General features: G+C 56.3%; 1 protein-coding gene across 1 annotated transcript in view; it reads right to left on the bottom strand.

Annotated features, from left to right (window-relative positions):
• MID2 (midline 2) overlaps window positions 1-7,562 on the bottom strand; it is a 113,961-nt gene extending 106,399 nt beyond the window's left edge. The window contains exon 1 of the mRNA XM_056359903.1: window positions 7,460-7,562. The gene's annotated coding sequence lies outside the window, so the exon portion shown is untranslated. The remainder of the gene's footprint in view (window positions 1-7,459) is intronic.
• Window positions 7,563-14,165: the final 6,603 nt, after the last annotated feature.

Below are 14,165 nucleotides of genomic sequence, written 5' to 3'. Positions count from 1 at the left end.
TAAAATTATTCCTAAATGCAGGATGCTTTCCTTGCTCAGCACACCCGTAACTGCGGGGAAGAGTTCTTCTCTCCTCTGGCCTAGGAAGCAGGCTGCAGAGCAGGAACATCTAACATCCACCCAGCACCCGTAGGCCCACCCATACCCCTGGGGGGCCCCTTCTCTCAGCAACACCCCAGCCCTGAAGTGGTTTACTGTTTCCTTCAATCTCTTCCCTCCCCAGCCATAAACCCAACAGTTTGGATGATCTCTGAACCTGGAGCATCATCTTGCCTTCCCTCTTTGTTTTTCCATAATCGTTCTCCCAGCCACATTGCTGGCCAACATCCCCCCACTTGCACCACACCAGGCTCGCGGGAACAGCTTGTCCCCTTCTTCCTCACCCCAGAGGAGGGGGCTCCCAGAAAAACTGTCCCTAAAACAGAGGGTAATCGACCATCCCTCCTTTGCTGGGAGCATGCCCGCTGACACCTCACTCCCCCTTTGATGCACATCCCCAATATTAAATTCCCTTTTAACAGTTTGGCAACTGGCCCTTCCCTTCATGCCCGGGCTCCACTTGGCCCAAGCAAACCGCTCCGAAGAGAGACACCACCACTAGCAATAACCCCACAGACTACCAGGCTGATGCAGGCCTCTTGCCACCAAAACCTATGAGATGACAATGCATAGGCATCAGCTCTCCCAGCTGCAAGGTGAGCGCCAAATCCACTGCATCCCTCCTGCCCAAGGACCACAGGGCTCCGCGCCATCCCATCAGGCCCACCACGCTCCCAGAGACCTTCAGGTGAGAAACCAGGTAAAAGTCACAAAACGCCGAGGTCCACAGTGACCTCGGGGGATGGAGACAAACTCCTGTTCACACAGGGTCACTTGGATCAGGCTGCCCATGACCATGGCGCACGGGGTTTTGAACATTTCCATGGAGGCTACACAGCCTCTCTGGGCAGCCTGTGCCAGCATCTGACCAATCTCACAGGTTTGGGGTTGTTTTTTTTTAAAAAAAAGGTATTTTTCTTGCATGAGATCTCAGCTGAATGCAAAAAGTAGAAGAAGTAATAGGTGCAGACACCTCACCTGAAGCCAGGATACCAGGGCAGTGATCACATAGTGCGTACTGGCTCAAGGACAGGTCCAACCAGGATAAATCCCCTCAAGCAGGACTTCTGAAGCCTGGATCCACATCTGCTTCTTCACATGGGCAGCAGGTCCAGCTCCAAGGCTTTGGAGGACTTACAGGAGGGATGCAAAGCTTTTGTGCCTGTCCTTTGCCCCCTGCACAGGGACTGCAGACCCCTGCCATCCTCACTTGCCCCGCTCCCTCTCTCCCAAAGCACCTGCTTACAGCCACCACCACAGAGAAGCTGCTGGGCAAGACACGTGGGCAGCAGGTCCCACACACACACGCTGGAGCCCTGGACAACCCGGCCCTGGGGAGGGAGACAGACACAGCATCTCGGGCAGCACGGCCACAGGCAGAACAGCCACCAGTGCCATTGTCATGCAGCATCGTGGCAGGGCTCAGTATCAACACCTGAGGGTGGGCGCCACGGGTGGCAGCCTGAGCAGCCGGCCAGAAGCCCAGCCTGCTCCTTAACAAAGAATTAAACCGAATTGCTCTGCAGCTCAAAGCAGCCCCTCTAAATTCCTCCCTCCCCGGACACTCAGCAGGGCAGTGAACCAGAGTGGCTGCTCACAGCCTCACACCAGCCTGCTCAAGTGCCAGCGCTGCACTCCTGTGCTCCACGGCCACCCCAGCCCACCCCCTGCTTCAGGTACTTGAGCATAATTAGATGGCCTTAGCCTGCGTAATTTTAATCAGCCCAGTTATACAACCAGATGTAGCAGGGTCCTCCTGATACTTGACCATGAAACACATTTAACTTGCTTTGCGCCTCTCTGAAAAAAGGAAAAAGCTGTTTTATTCCACGTCATCTGACTTACTGCTGAAGGATGCTGCACAGCTGCATTTCAGAAAGGTGTGCATGCACACATCTTCTCTTTACTCCCATACAGACCTTCAGCCAGCTCACATTTATTACGCTGTGCTTGAATCCTACTTCAGGAAGGTCTCTGCCTGCTGTCTGAAGTTAATTTTTTCCCCCTTCAGTCAATCAACTTGAAATTGGGTTTGCATATTAAAATGAAATTTAATTTCTAGGCCATTACCCCAATGTGGTCTAGCTTCTCTGTCTGCAAATTGAGGAATAAACAAGCAGACCTAGCAATTCATTTCCTCTTAGACATGAATTCCAGTTATAAACAACAGTAATAATATTCTGCAGAAGCACAGAGCCCCTTTCATTTTGGGATCCCAAGCCATGTCAGAGAAAGCAGGCAAAGCCCTGGGAGCTCTGACATGTGCCAAGTCACTCGTGCAGAGCTGGCACGCAGACCTGCTAAACGCTTTCTTGCACAGCCTGCAAAGAGGATCTCTTGGAAGTGCCCTCAGTTTCTCACTGACGTAGCAGGATTCCTATTATTTCTCACATTGGCTTTTCGTAAGCTACTAGGTTTTCCTTTCCCCCCTCAAGTAGAGAGGCCAGACAGAGATACATAAACTATGTAGTTTTGAGACCTGAGAGCTTGCAGCAACCAACTCCACAAGATCTGTTTACAACATAACCCCCCAAAAAAACAAAAAAAACCCCTCCAACACTACCACCTCTTCTACTTGGTCTCTCTACTTAAATTTTGAGAGCAAAACATCCAGCGTCACTTTTAATCTGCAGAAGAGCGATCATCCTCATTTGCCCGCAGGGCACTCTGCCTGACCACCACTTTCCAGACCCCATCCACACCCTCTTCCTTTCACAGCAAGGAAATCCCACGGGAAATGCCCCAAAGGAAAAAAAAAACAGCTGTGAACACCCTGCCAGGGAAGAGCAGGCATCCGCAGATCAGGCCAGGTTGCTTGCAGCTGGCTACCGAGCACAGCACCTCCTCTGCTTGGGCACATCCCAGCCAGCTCAACTGAAACAACAAACGCCGCTTTCACCGGGAGACACCCCCGAACCCCACAGCCATTTCCACTTCAGTTTAAAAGACTCCCCTAGTTCAGCACAGCCTAAAACATGCCCGGGCTGTCCCTGGGCAGCCCTGGCACACGCTAGGCTTTTCCCCTGCTCCTGTGTGCTGGGGGGAGCAATGGCACGGTGTCCCCTCCCTGGCCCCAGGCACTCGCAGCAGCCACTGGAGTGGCACTGGGGGCCATTTGGACCAGCCTGCATTCCCTGTGAGCATCCCTGGCCAGAAGGGGACAGCATGGTGGGAGGGAAAGGGGGACATGGATGGGAAAGGGAAAGGGGGACAACAGCCTGAGCCCGGCTGCAAGAAGAGCTCCAACACCAAAAGAGGAACAGGGGCAGGGAGCAGAGCAATGTCCTCTGCCCTGCCGGCACCCAGAGGTTTGCGTGCTTGGGGTGGAAGCCAAGCCCAGCCAGTGACGTGGGAACAAGCAAAGGCAGACTGGCACCACGGAGCTGGGAGAGGGCACGGAGACAAGAGGTCTGAACTGGCAGGCAGGCTGGCCTGACCCCAGTCCGAGGCCCCGCAGCACAACGGGGCACTCCCCAGCCCCCCGGGAGTGCCCCGCGTGGGGCCAGCATGGCCAGGCTGTGCAGGGCAGGGAGCTGCAACCAAGGGGGTGAGGGGCAGCTGCGTATGCCACCAAGCTCCATCCCCACACCAGGGTGGTCCCGGGGGGCAGCACCCCACTCCTCTCCCTGCTGTGCTGGTGGGCATTGCCAGGGGTCCTGCCCTCTGCCCCCTAGCTGCGAGCCGGGAGCCCCAGCTGAGCAAGGGCAAGGATGTCCCGTCCTGGCCCCTGCCTCCTGGGCACAGGACCCGCTCGGACCCCACCACCAGCAGGGCTGAAGGCAGCCCATGCACAGGGATGGTGCAGAGGCAATGATGGAGCCTGGTGTTGCCAGCAAACACAATAAGCTACTTCCTGAGAAAGGCCAACAGGTCCAGAGGCACAAAAGGGGCTATTCTGCTGCCGGCCATGCTCCCCAGTCTGCTCGGGGCTGGGACCAAGAACAGGGAGGAAGGGCAGATGCTGAAGCCAACACACGCTGCACATCTCACTGCTGCTGGCAGGGCTCCACCGCCTGTGCCCCGCAACACCAGGGCCACAGCACCCAGCTCTGCCCCGCATCACCTCCGAGGACGCGGCAAACCGCAGGCTGAGGGCTTGGCACCAGCCCCCCCTGCACCCAGCGGACGCAAGGCAAGTCGTGGGCTGCTGTCAAAAGAGCTAACGTGATGTTTTCTAGCGGCCATGCATACGGAAACAGGAAGGCAGCACAGAAGCCAAGGGGCAAGACGAGATGCTCTCCCCTCAGCGCCGCTTGGGCTGCCAGGGCCCCGCCACCCTCGCACAGCACAAGGCAGCTTTCAGCAGCGCACAGATCCCCCATTCTCCCCGCTGGTGACCTCCCTTGCCCTGGCATTTTCGAGACCCCAGGCTCCGCACCAGCAAGTGATCATGCTGGAAGAGACAGCAGAGGGAGGCCAGTCATCGGCTTCCCTGCCATGTCCTCTTGTTCTTGTTAATCGGAGAAGATGACGGAGTTGCTCATTTGCAAAAGATGACAGCAAAAGCCAGGCACTCATTAAGCTGCAATATTTTCCACGGGAAGAACACTAAAACCAAGCAAATCAAGCCCTGGCAAAGTGATCAGACCCTGACCCCAAACCTCCCCAAGGCTCTTTGTCCCTCCTGAGGAGGATGCTCAGGGGAGTATTATTCGCAGCCACAGACCCTCCTGGAACACTGCCAGCTCGCCCCAAAGAGGGGAGCACCAGACTAATAGAGAGTTCAAGCGAGCAGAAGTGGGTACATTCTTGGAAGCAGTAACTCCCTCCAGAGGTACAAAATAATCACACTGCTTATTAGCTTCATTTAAAGAACTGGCTGCACAGCCTGCAGAGAAAGTTCTGGTTCCAGCATCTCTGAGGGAACAGCCAAGAGAGTTTCTCCAGCGACCAGCCTCCAAGACATGATGACTGCCAGAAGTCAGGAGCCGACCTCGGAGATAACAGGCTCAACATCCCCCCACGCCGCTCCGCTTCAGACAGCCCGGTAGCCACAGCCCGGTAGCCCCGAGGTAGCCCTGAGCCAAGCCCCGGCTGCACAGCCACCCACCGAGAGCCACAGCCCAGGGGGGTCAGGGTGACACCCCCAGGCACAGGTTTGGAAACACACCTCCCAATCCCCTCGAGGAGAGGATCAAGGGACAAGACAACCCTGATCTTAAAAATAAGTAATTTATCAATCTCACATGGTCTCAAGGATGATCCTACCCTGCTTACAAACACACACACACACACATATATATATATGCAACGACATACAGACTGTTAGCACATCACCCAGCCCACTCCCCAAGCTGTGCCAGTGCCAACGAGGCCAATGGAGCGCAGCCCACCTGCCAGCACGCTCTTCAAGCAAGGGAATTTATGACCCGCTGCAGCTTCATTTCTTTAGAAAAAGACAGGTTTACAAAACAGGCGTGCAGCTCTCAGGACCCCGGCTGCACACACACACACAACTACTTTCACCCCACACCACAAAAGGCTCCGCAGGGCACAGACCTGTCTCTAATCGCTTGTGAAGCCGCCGGCACACCCAGGGCTCTGTAGCAATAACACCACCTGCCTGAATCGATGCAACTGCTGCTGTCGCTGACATACGTTCTTCCTCCTTGCATTTCTTTCCCACTCACCGTCTTTTCCCAGAGGCATCCTTAAGGAACACCCCCTTGGGCATGAGAGCATTCCCACACCGCTGCCCGGGGAGGGGGGAGACCACTACAACCAGCCTCCCTCCCTCCCATTCAACAACTAGCTTTATTACCCCCTGGTTAGGGGCAAGGGCCCAGCAAGGAGTTTCGAGCGTGCTCCTGGAAGACGAAAGGCAGCAGTGACCACCACGGCACCTGTGGAAGGCCAAGGGCTCTGCCCACCACCAGCAGCTCCATCACAACCCCACTCCAGCACAACCACCAAGCACCACCGTGCCCCACCGGAGCGCGGGCAGAGAGGGAAGGGCGGCCACCCCAATCTCACTGTAAGAGTCAAGGAGCAGCTCAAGCCCCCGCTCGACCACAAGCACACAGGGCAGAGGGCTGCCAGCGCTCGCCGGCTTTGCCAGACACTGCCGTGGGTGGGTGGTGGTGACATGGCCGCTGTGGCAATGCCAGCCAGTGATGCCCAGCATGGCACGCAGCACTTCAGTCGGCCCCGGCTGCTGCAGCTCCCTCATGCAGCGCCGGTCTCCTTGAAGCTGCCTGCCAACAACAAAGGTTCAGCCCAGGTTCCAGGGCTCGCTCGAGAGCGCGAGGAGGCCTGGGCCAGAGCCAGGCAGGGCAGGCAGAGCCGGAGCCATTCACACCCTGGCATGTCAAGACTTGAGGAAATTATGGAACAACAAGAGCCATTTGCCCTTTTCAGAAAGTCCACAGCCGGTTCAGCAGAACAGCCCTTCACCGCCTGAGCTACACTACAACCATCTCTAGCTGTGCACATTGGAGCAATAAAATATGCGGATGGTATGTTTTTGGAGGCAAGACACATAAATAAAGGGCGAGGATGAGGAAATTCAGCTCTCGCACGTCATCCAGGCGCATTTTCTAACAGCTCAACAGATTCTCAGCACAAGCAAAACACACTCCACGCCGCTACCAGCGGTAACAGCTCTAAAAACACCAGCAATAGCGCACCAGTGGCACCCCAAGAAGCGCTGCCCAGGACCTCGGCGCAGCGGCGGGGTCTGCACCAGCAGAGAGGTCACCCGTGCCTGCCCCGTCACTCCCGCTCCGCGAGGGGCCTGTGGGACCCCTGAAGACGCCGGCCCCGGGATGGACCCCGTTACCTTTGAACTTCCATTTAACTAAACTTTATCACGGCTGAAGCCGTGCCACGCTGCCGGGGAGGACAACGGGACCCGGTGGAAGGCTGCGGCCACCCGCCGAGCCCCTGCCCGCTGCAGCGGGAGCCTGGAACGGGGAAATGCCGGGATTTAAACGAACGGGGGAAACGCAGCCGCCGGCCTGGCGGCGGGAAGGGCGCGCCGTGCCGTGCCGCACCGGGCAAGCCGGGGGGGTCCCGGGCAGGCAACTCGGGCCGCCGGCCCGGCAGTGGGCGCTTCCCGCTGTACGGCCCCCGGCGCGGGGAAGGGGCCCCCGGTCGAGCGGCGGAAGGTGCCGGGACGGGTTCGCAAACGCGCTTCGCAGCCGGGAGACCCGAGCAGGAATGCCGAACACCGGCCCCAGGACGTGCGGGAAGCTCACCCCCGCCCCGCCGCCTTCCCGCCCTCCTCGCCCCGCCGCCACTTGCCGCAAGCCCTCCGGACGCCCGGGAAGGGCCGCGCCGGGGCCCCGCCACCGGGCTCGGTACCCGCGGAGCCCGTGTGCCCGCCGGAGCCCGCCCCGCTCCCCCCGGGGCCGCTACCTACCGGCGGGCTGCAGCAGCCTCCCCGCCGCTGCCCGGGCATCTTGGAGGCGCGGCGGCGGCGGCGGCGCGGAGGAGACGGCGGCAGCGGCGGCGGCGCGGGGCGGGGGGGCGGGGGCGGGGCCGCACGTGCTCCCGCCCCCCGCCCCGCCCTCGCCCCGCCGCAGGTGAGGCCGCAGCGGCACCGGGGTCCCGCCGGCAGCGGCGCGGTACGGCCGGGCCCGGCCCCGCCCGGCGGGCGCCCCCCGCGCCCACCCGTGGCGTGTCGCCCCGCCGCGCAGGGCCGCCCCCCCTCCCGCTGTGTCCCCGCCGCGGCGCAGCGCGGCCCGCACCGCTGCTTTAACGTGGGCAGGCACGGCTGAGCGGGCTGAGCGAGGGGGTCTCGCCTTCGGGGTCTTACCCTCGCCCTCTGCAGAGCCCTCTGCCGCACAGCCGAGGGCTGTGGGCGAGGTCAGGTTACGTGCAAAGCACACATATGCACACACATACACGTACCCACAGCGTAACATCAAAGGGAAGAGAGGGAGGGGGAACCCAGCCACGTAATTTACTCCTCAGTAACATGGGTACGTGCTGCACAGGTTATTTAGACGTGAGGACTGCCCAGAGTGTTAAATGAGCCGCCTCGTTAAAATCAACACGAGGAAAAATCCATCCCAGCTCGGGGCGCTGCTGAAGGCGTGGCGGGGAAGGGGTTCGCAGATGCTGGGTTTGGTGCGCAGGGACCTGCAGGCGTGTCCCCTGCCCTCACCGCGCTGCCATGCCGTCGTCACCACTGTGGCTTCCCAGTGGAAGGAGACAGCTGTGCTCTACTGAATGGTGGAGGTCAGCACCGCAGCCACAGCCAGCCTTGTTCTCACCTACTCCACCGCACAGAGGAATTACAAATCCTTTTCCCTAGGAGGATCTGACAGCAGGATAGTTAATATGCGCCTCTTATTCTGCATTAAATCCTATCTCTGCTTTTCTGGCAGCAAAAACACAGCCTGCACAGCTGCAGCCAAGTCACATAATTCATAGCTGTCCTGGGACGGGTCCTTGTCGTTTGCATCTGTGCAGACTGAGAGAGAAGAGAACAAACAGCCAGATCAGAGCCTGATACAGCCTGATCCTCCTTCGGTTGGACAGGCAGGAAATTAAAGCCGCTTTTCCGAATTCGGTGCTGCTAGCCGGCCACAGCAGGTAGCCAGGGCCAGATTTAGGCTGCTTGGCACACCCTGTGCTGGTGGCAGGGGCAAAGCGGTGAGGGCAGCAGCGCAGTCATGCAGCCCCTGGACAAGGCACATCGGGCTGCAGCAGAAATGAGGCCACTAACAACAAGCAGATGGCTCGAGATCACAGTGAAGCACCGTTCCCAAGGACTCCATGGGCAACAGCCTGGCTGCACAGGGCTCTGCACAGTGACCGGGGCTGCTGGGGAGCTGGAGGCTAGCAGCTCGGCTCCGACCCGAGCTCACAGACTGCCAGGCTTCCTCCCACAGCACACCAGGGAGAAATAAAGCCCTGACAGCAGGCATCATGCTATGATGGCCAGCTACGTAGCATCACAGTGTCACACCAGCTCCCAGCTCTGGCAACGGCCTCACAGGAGAGGGTGAGCAAGCTGGCAGAGCTGGGCAGCACAGGGGGCTGGAGTAGGTGCTGGGGTGACACAGCGGAGGTCAGCCTCAGCACCTTCCTCTGCCCTCCAGGAATCAGCTGCCGCTGGCGCTCACACTCATAAACCGCGGATGTGCACAGCTGTGGCTCCATCTGTAGAACAGATCCAAAGCTGGGGCTTAAGTGGGCTGGGACCCACCAGACCACAGCTTAGTGACAGCAGAATGTTGCTGGTTTAGTTGTTGTTGTTTTGGGTTTTTTAAGTCCCCCCAACAGTTTTCCTAAGAGATCACCAGAAAAGGACAGCCCCACTCACAGCTTGGTGAGTGCTGAGATGAGTTGGGCCTCTGCATTAAAAGCTGGAGGTGTCAGAGGTGACCTTGGGCAAATATTTACAATTACAGCTGTGTTGTGCGTGTGTTCAAAACACAGAAAGGATCGGGTTCAAATGTCACTTTAATTGAGCAAGAAGGGCAGCAGGAGGGTAGAGCTCTTTATGCTAATGTGCTAACCGCCCCAGAGTGAGTCATTTCATTAGGGGTGGGGAGATCGTCTCCGTCTGCCCACTGAGTTGCTTTGGAGTAGCAAGTGCTCGAAAGCCGTTCCAGGAGGACCTGTGCACTTTGAATAGGGATGGTCTTAGTTTTTGTGACATGCAGCTGTGAGCCTGTTGCTGGGACTCAGGGAATCATGATTATCCTGCCCAAGGCTGGTATGCGTTAGCATCCGCGTTTCACAAACGGGGAATGGAGACACTCGAGTTGTACTGCATGCCTGGGATGCCTATTGAATAAATAACACAAGGTTATAAAGCAGGATTCTCCCTCAAAAATTTGTTCCTACAGTGCAAAGCACAGAGGGGAACAAAATCCTTTTAACTTCTGAATCCCTGTGCCTGCTCCTTCTGAAGAGCAGGCAGGCAGCTGCAGAGATGAGCAGGGATGGTCGAATTCCCCCAGAAGAATCTCTTCTCATTTTCTTTTTATATTTTGATGACTTCATTCTTCTAGCTTTCATTAGCACCTCCTTTATCTCCAGTTCTTCCCCAAAGGCATTCAGTTCTTCCTCCTTGCTGCTGCACAGGGAGCAGCGGCTCCCAGTTCAGGGATGGGAAGTGGATGCTTTGCACCACCTCATGTTGAGGCCTGGAATTTCAGAGCCTGATCCGAACTCCATCTCCCTCCCATGATGAGTAAACCAGAGGCCTCAACTGCCACAAAACAAGCTCTTCTGGCTTAGGATCCACTTGCCAAACGTCTCTTCGTCTCGCAAAGAATCAGTTGCAGTGTCATGTGCTTTGTTAAGGCTTCGTTGTTCAACACCCTCCTCCCGCATCAGCAGCACGGAGCCACCCGTGCAGGCTTTCAGGGCTGATTTCCGAAGAAGAAAAACTGTTCTCTCAAGTGCATGGTGCATTTCTTCTCTGCACACAAACCAGTCCTGAATGCTTTCCCAATCCAGCCCGGGTCTTTAAGGAGGGTCAGTCAACAGGATCCTTTTTGCAGCATCTTGCTTGTGAGTAATCTCACCCTTCTGCCTCCCCAGGGACCCCCAGAAGGGAAATTCTCACCTGGGTAAGAAGTCAGGTTTGGTAAGTGAGGACTGTCTAGTTCAAAAGATGGCCTGAAACCTGGCATCTCCATATTTCAGGTGCTTGTTTGCGTTCCCCTTATGCCAGAGTTCAGCCATCCCAGCTAGTTGCAGGTAAAGTGGTTTTGCTCAAGACAAACACAAGCGTTAGCAATTCCAGCCCCAGCTGATGGGGAACCTTTTCTAGGGAAAGCCCTCCTCTCTCTCCTCCTGAGGAAGAGGAGGCCTCCAGGAGGAAGGTGAGGCACTGCAGGAGAGAGCCTGGACCATTCCCACAGCAAGAGAGCAGGAGCAGCCCTTGATTTTGCTTCTGTATGGCTGGGGAGCCACAGTGGGACAGCTGAGGCACAGAGGCAAGGCAACCATCCCGTGGGAGCTGGCACAGGAGAGGCGAGGCACGAAACCAGCAGCTGGAGAGAAAGTAGGAAATTCCCTGCAACAACATCTGCAAGAGCTGCTCTTTGTTTTTGAAGCTCCTGGCCAGGGGGCGGGTGGGTGTCTCCAACCCTCCCCTTGCCAAGACAAGCCTCAGTCCTCCTGGTTCCCAGACTGGGCTGGGCAGGGGCATTGCACAACACACCCCGGCTGGGTCTCCCCTGCCTTGGCAGGGTCACAACAGTGAGCCAAAATGCTGCCTTCTCTGCACTGGCAGAGGGATGTGAAGCAACACATAACTGGGGAAAAGACTTTGGCTGGGTTTTAAAGGCACAGGGGTGGACTCCCACATATCCCCAGTGAGTCACTCCAGCAGCCAGGACCCTCACCACTGAAATAAAGCACATGTTCTCTGGTCTGTGTTTCTTGTTTCGTCAAACCTTCACTAAACCCAAGAGTCCCACTGTACAATAACTGCTTCCCCCACAGTGACTCCAAGGTGAAACCACTCCCCAGCCAGCTAAACAGACCCAGCTTCACAGGCTTCCCACTAAAGCAAGGTTTGCAGGGGGGTGAGGAACAGAGAAAGCAACGCCAGTGCCCTCTGCTTTCTCTTCCAGCTTATGGACCAGTGCCCAGGAGCTCCCAGCCTGACCATCAAACACAGCAGCTCCCCAGCTCTGTGGGCAGCAGGCAAATGGGGAGCAACGGCCACCCCAGCCATGCCCAGGGCTCGAAGAGCCTCTGCTGCCACAGCCAGAGGCATCAGTGCTGTGCATCCACAAGATGAATGCGCTGATTATCCACATGGGACACAGAACAGCTTTGCATGACAATTTGATTGTCCCTGTTCAGGCTACTTTTTAAGCCTAGAAAACTGCACAAGAAAAACTCATGAGAGCCCTGACCCTATGAAGTTATGCACCTGAAAGGGCAGTCTCTGCTCAGCCCCTTCTGCCTGCACATCACAACCACCTTTCACTGTACTTCTCTAACTCCATAGGGCTCCTGCATCACTCATTGCGGAGGATGGATGCTGCTGGGAGATTGGGGCTAGGTGGTTTAGAGAACGGGACCACTCTCTGCAGGGACCTCTCTTGCTTTTTGGTGAAACGGAAGAATGCTTGGTGGCTGCAGGTGGAGAACAAAATGTGTTAGGGTATGGACAGTTCAGTGCCAGCCTGCAGAGCCAGGAGTTTAACTGCTGCAGAGCTCCTGCTTGGAAGTGGCCACTCCTGTGCTGCTCATTCTCCGAGTTCCCATGCCGGTACAGAGCCCGGTGAGCACAGCATGACCAGGGCCATCAACAGATCTATACATGTAGAGCCCTTTTTTTGACAAGCACTTTGGGGGTAGAAAAAGCACCCTGAGTACCTCCAGTCAGGTATGCAGACGGATCACATGCTGCCTGTGCTTTTCCCTGGCATCTTTGGGCTGTGGGTCCCAGCTTTCAGGTATTTATTTTGGAAAAATATTTTATATGCTTGCAGAGCACATGGACAAGTTATATGCTCCGGGGGGAGCACACCTGAGGACATCTGCAATTCTACGTTCAGCACAGCATTTCACTAGAGCTCAAGAAAAACCTGGCTAGAGCCTCATTTTGGAGGGCAAACACAGAATTGTTGCATGAAAGCCCTGACCCAAGGGTACAGGGTCCCAGGGAAAAAGCTGCCAAGAATCACATAGTTAAAGAGTACCTCACCATACACATGCATGAGAGGAATTCATGTGAGGTGAAAAGCTTCACTTCCTGGTACGTACAAGCTGATCCTTGCAGCCCTGAGAGTATGCTTTTAAAGACAGCGGTAAAACAATCCCGACTAACATTGGCACCAAGGAAGCAGGTAGAGGAGGGGACTGGGGTGAGTACAGCTCTTTTCCTGTCATACAAACCAGCTGTGAGGGAGACAGAAGTTGCTCAATCAGTCCACCAGCATCCTAAAGCGCTTGCCATCGAAAAGGTACAACAGTGACTATCAACCGCAGCGGCAGTGAAGGGCTAGTAACAGATGAGCCAATCTCAGACCATGAGCCCCTCTGCAGCTGCCCAGAAGCAGACGGATTCCTCACTCAGCCCTGGGTGATGTGCTCCAGCATGCTGGAGGCAGGGCTAAAGCCACCCAAGCCACAGCTGGTTTAAGTTACTAACCCTCCACGCTAGTCCTTAGTAAACCTCTTCCAGTGCACGAAGAGGCTGAGAGTCTTCCACCGGCTTTGAACCTTGCTGATCTGGCCCACATGCACTGCCAGTGTTGGCAGCCTGAGCTGAACCCATACCAGCCACCCAGACAGGACAGGTGCCCCAGCCCTTCCAGCCTTGCACCCAAGGAGACTATTTTGATTCAATTCGATTGATTCAATGAATTCAGTAGGAAATAAAGCAAGAAGAAAATATAAGAATTACTCCTGAGGTCAAACACTGCAGAACATGATGCTACGCTTGGTGGAGGGCTGTACTATGAGGAGCATGTCCACACTATCAAAACATTTCCCGCCACGATCTTGGTTTCCCATTGTTGGAGCTGCTTTCCAGGGCTCTGAGATTCCCAAGGATTTTTACTGAGGTTTTTCTTCCCTCTGACAGACGTCCAAAGCTGCATATGAGAAAGCCCCCCTCAGACACAACGCAAGCCCGGGTTTAGGTACAAAAGGAAAACAGGGCTGGGGCTGAGGTCTGCCAGGGAAAAATCTGTTTCAGCTGAGCAGCTGCCTGTGTCTGCATGTGGGGCACACACAGCCATCCTGAGCCTGCTGCCCACCAGCAGAAAGCAAGCCATGTCCCTAAACAGCACCATCTCTGTTAATGAGATAGAGGAGGGGCCAAAAGGCATGTTGAGGTCACTTACTAAACTAGGATGTGAAATTAGAGGCTGTTACAAAAGGAGCATGGACTCAGAAGTGGCTGTGGGGGACCACCATGGGCTGAGGTTGTAGGAGGCACGCAGAGTCTCTGCCGAGGTGCCTGTGTGGGGATGAGCAGAGTCTGTGGTGGGTGACACTCAGATGTCTATCTGGGGGAGTGGGAAGGTACTGTGAACAGGCAGGCCTCCCCAGGAGGCAGCAGGTCTTAGGAAAAGACATGGTGTGTGTCTCCTGTGGCTGAAACCTGGAAGAAAGCTGGACACGTACTTGAAATGGGAGGC

Source organism: Falco biarmicus, chromosome 14 (genome assembly GCF_023638135.1).
Source record: "Falco biarmicus isolate bFalBia1 chromosome 14, bFalBia1.pri, whole genome shotgun sequence".
In the NCBI taxonomy this organism is placed as follows: Eukaryota; Metazoa; Chordata; class Aves; order Falconiformes; family Falconidae; genus Falco; species Falco biarmicus.
This window is presented reverse-complemented; position numbering and strand designations above follow the sequence as displayed.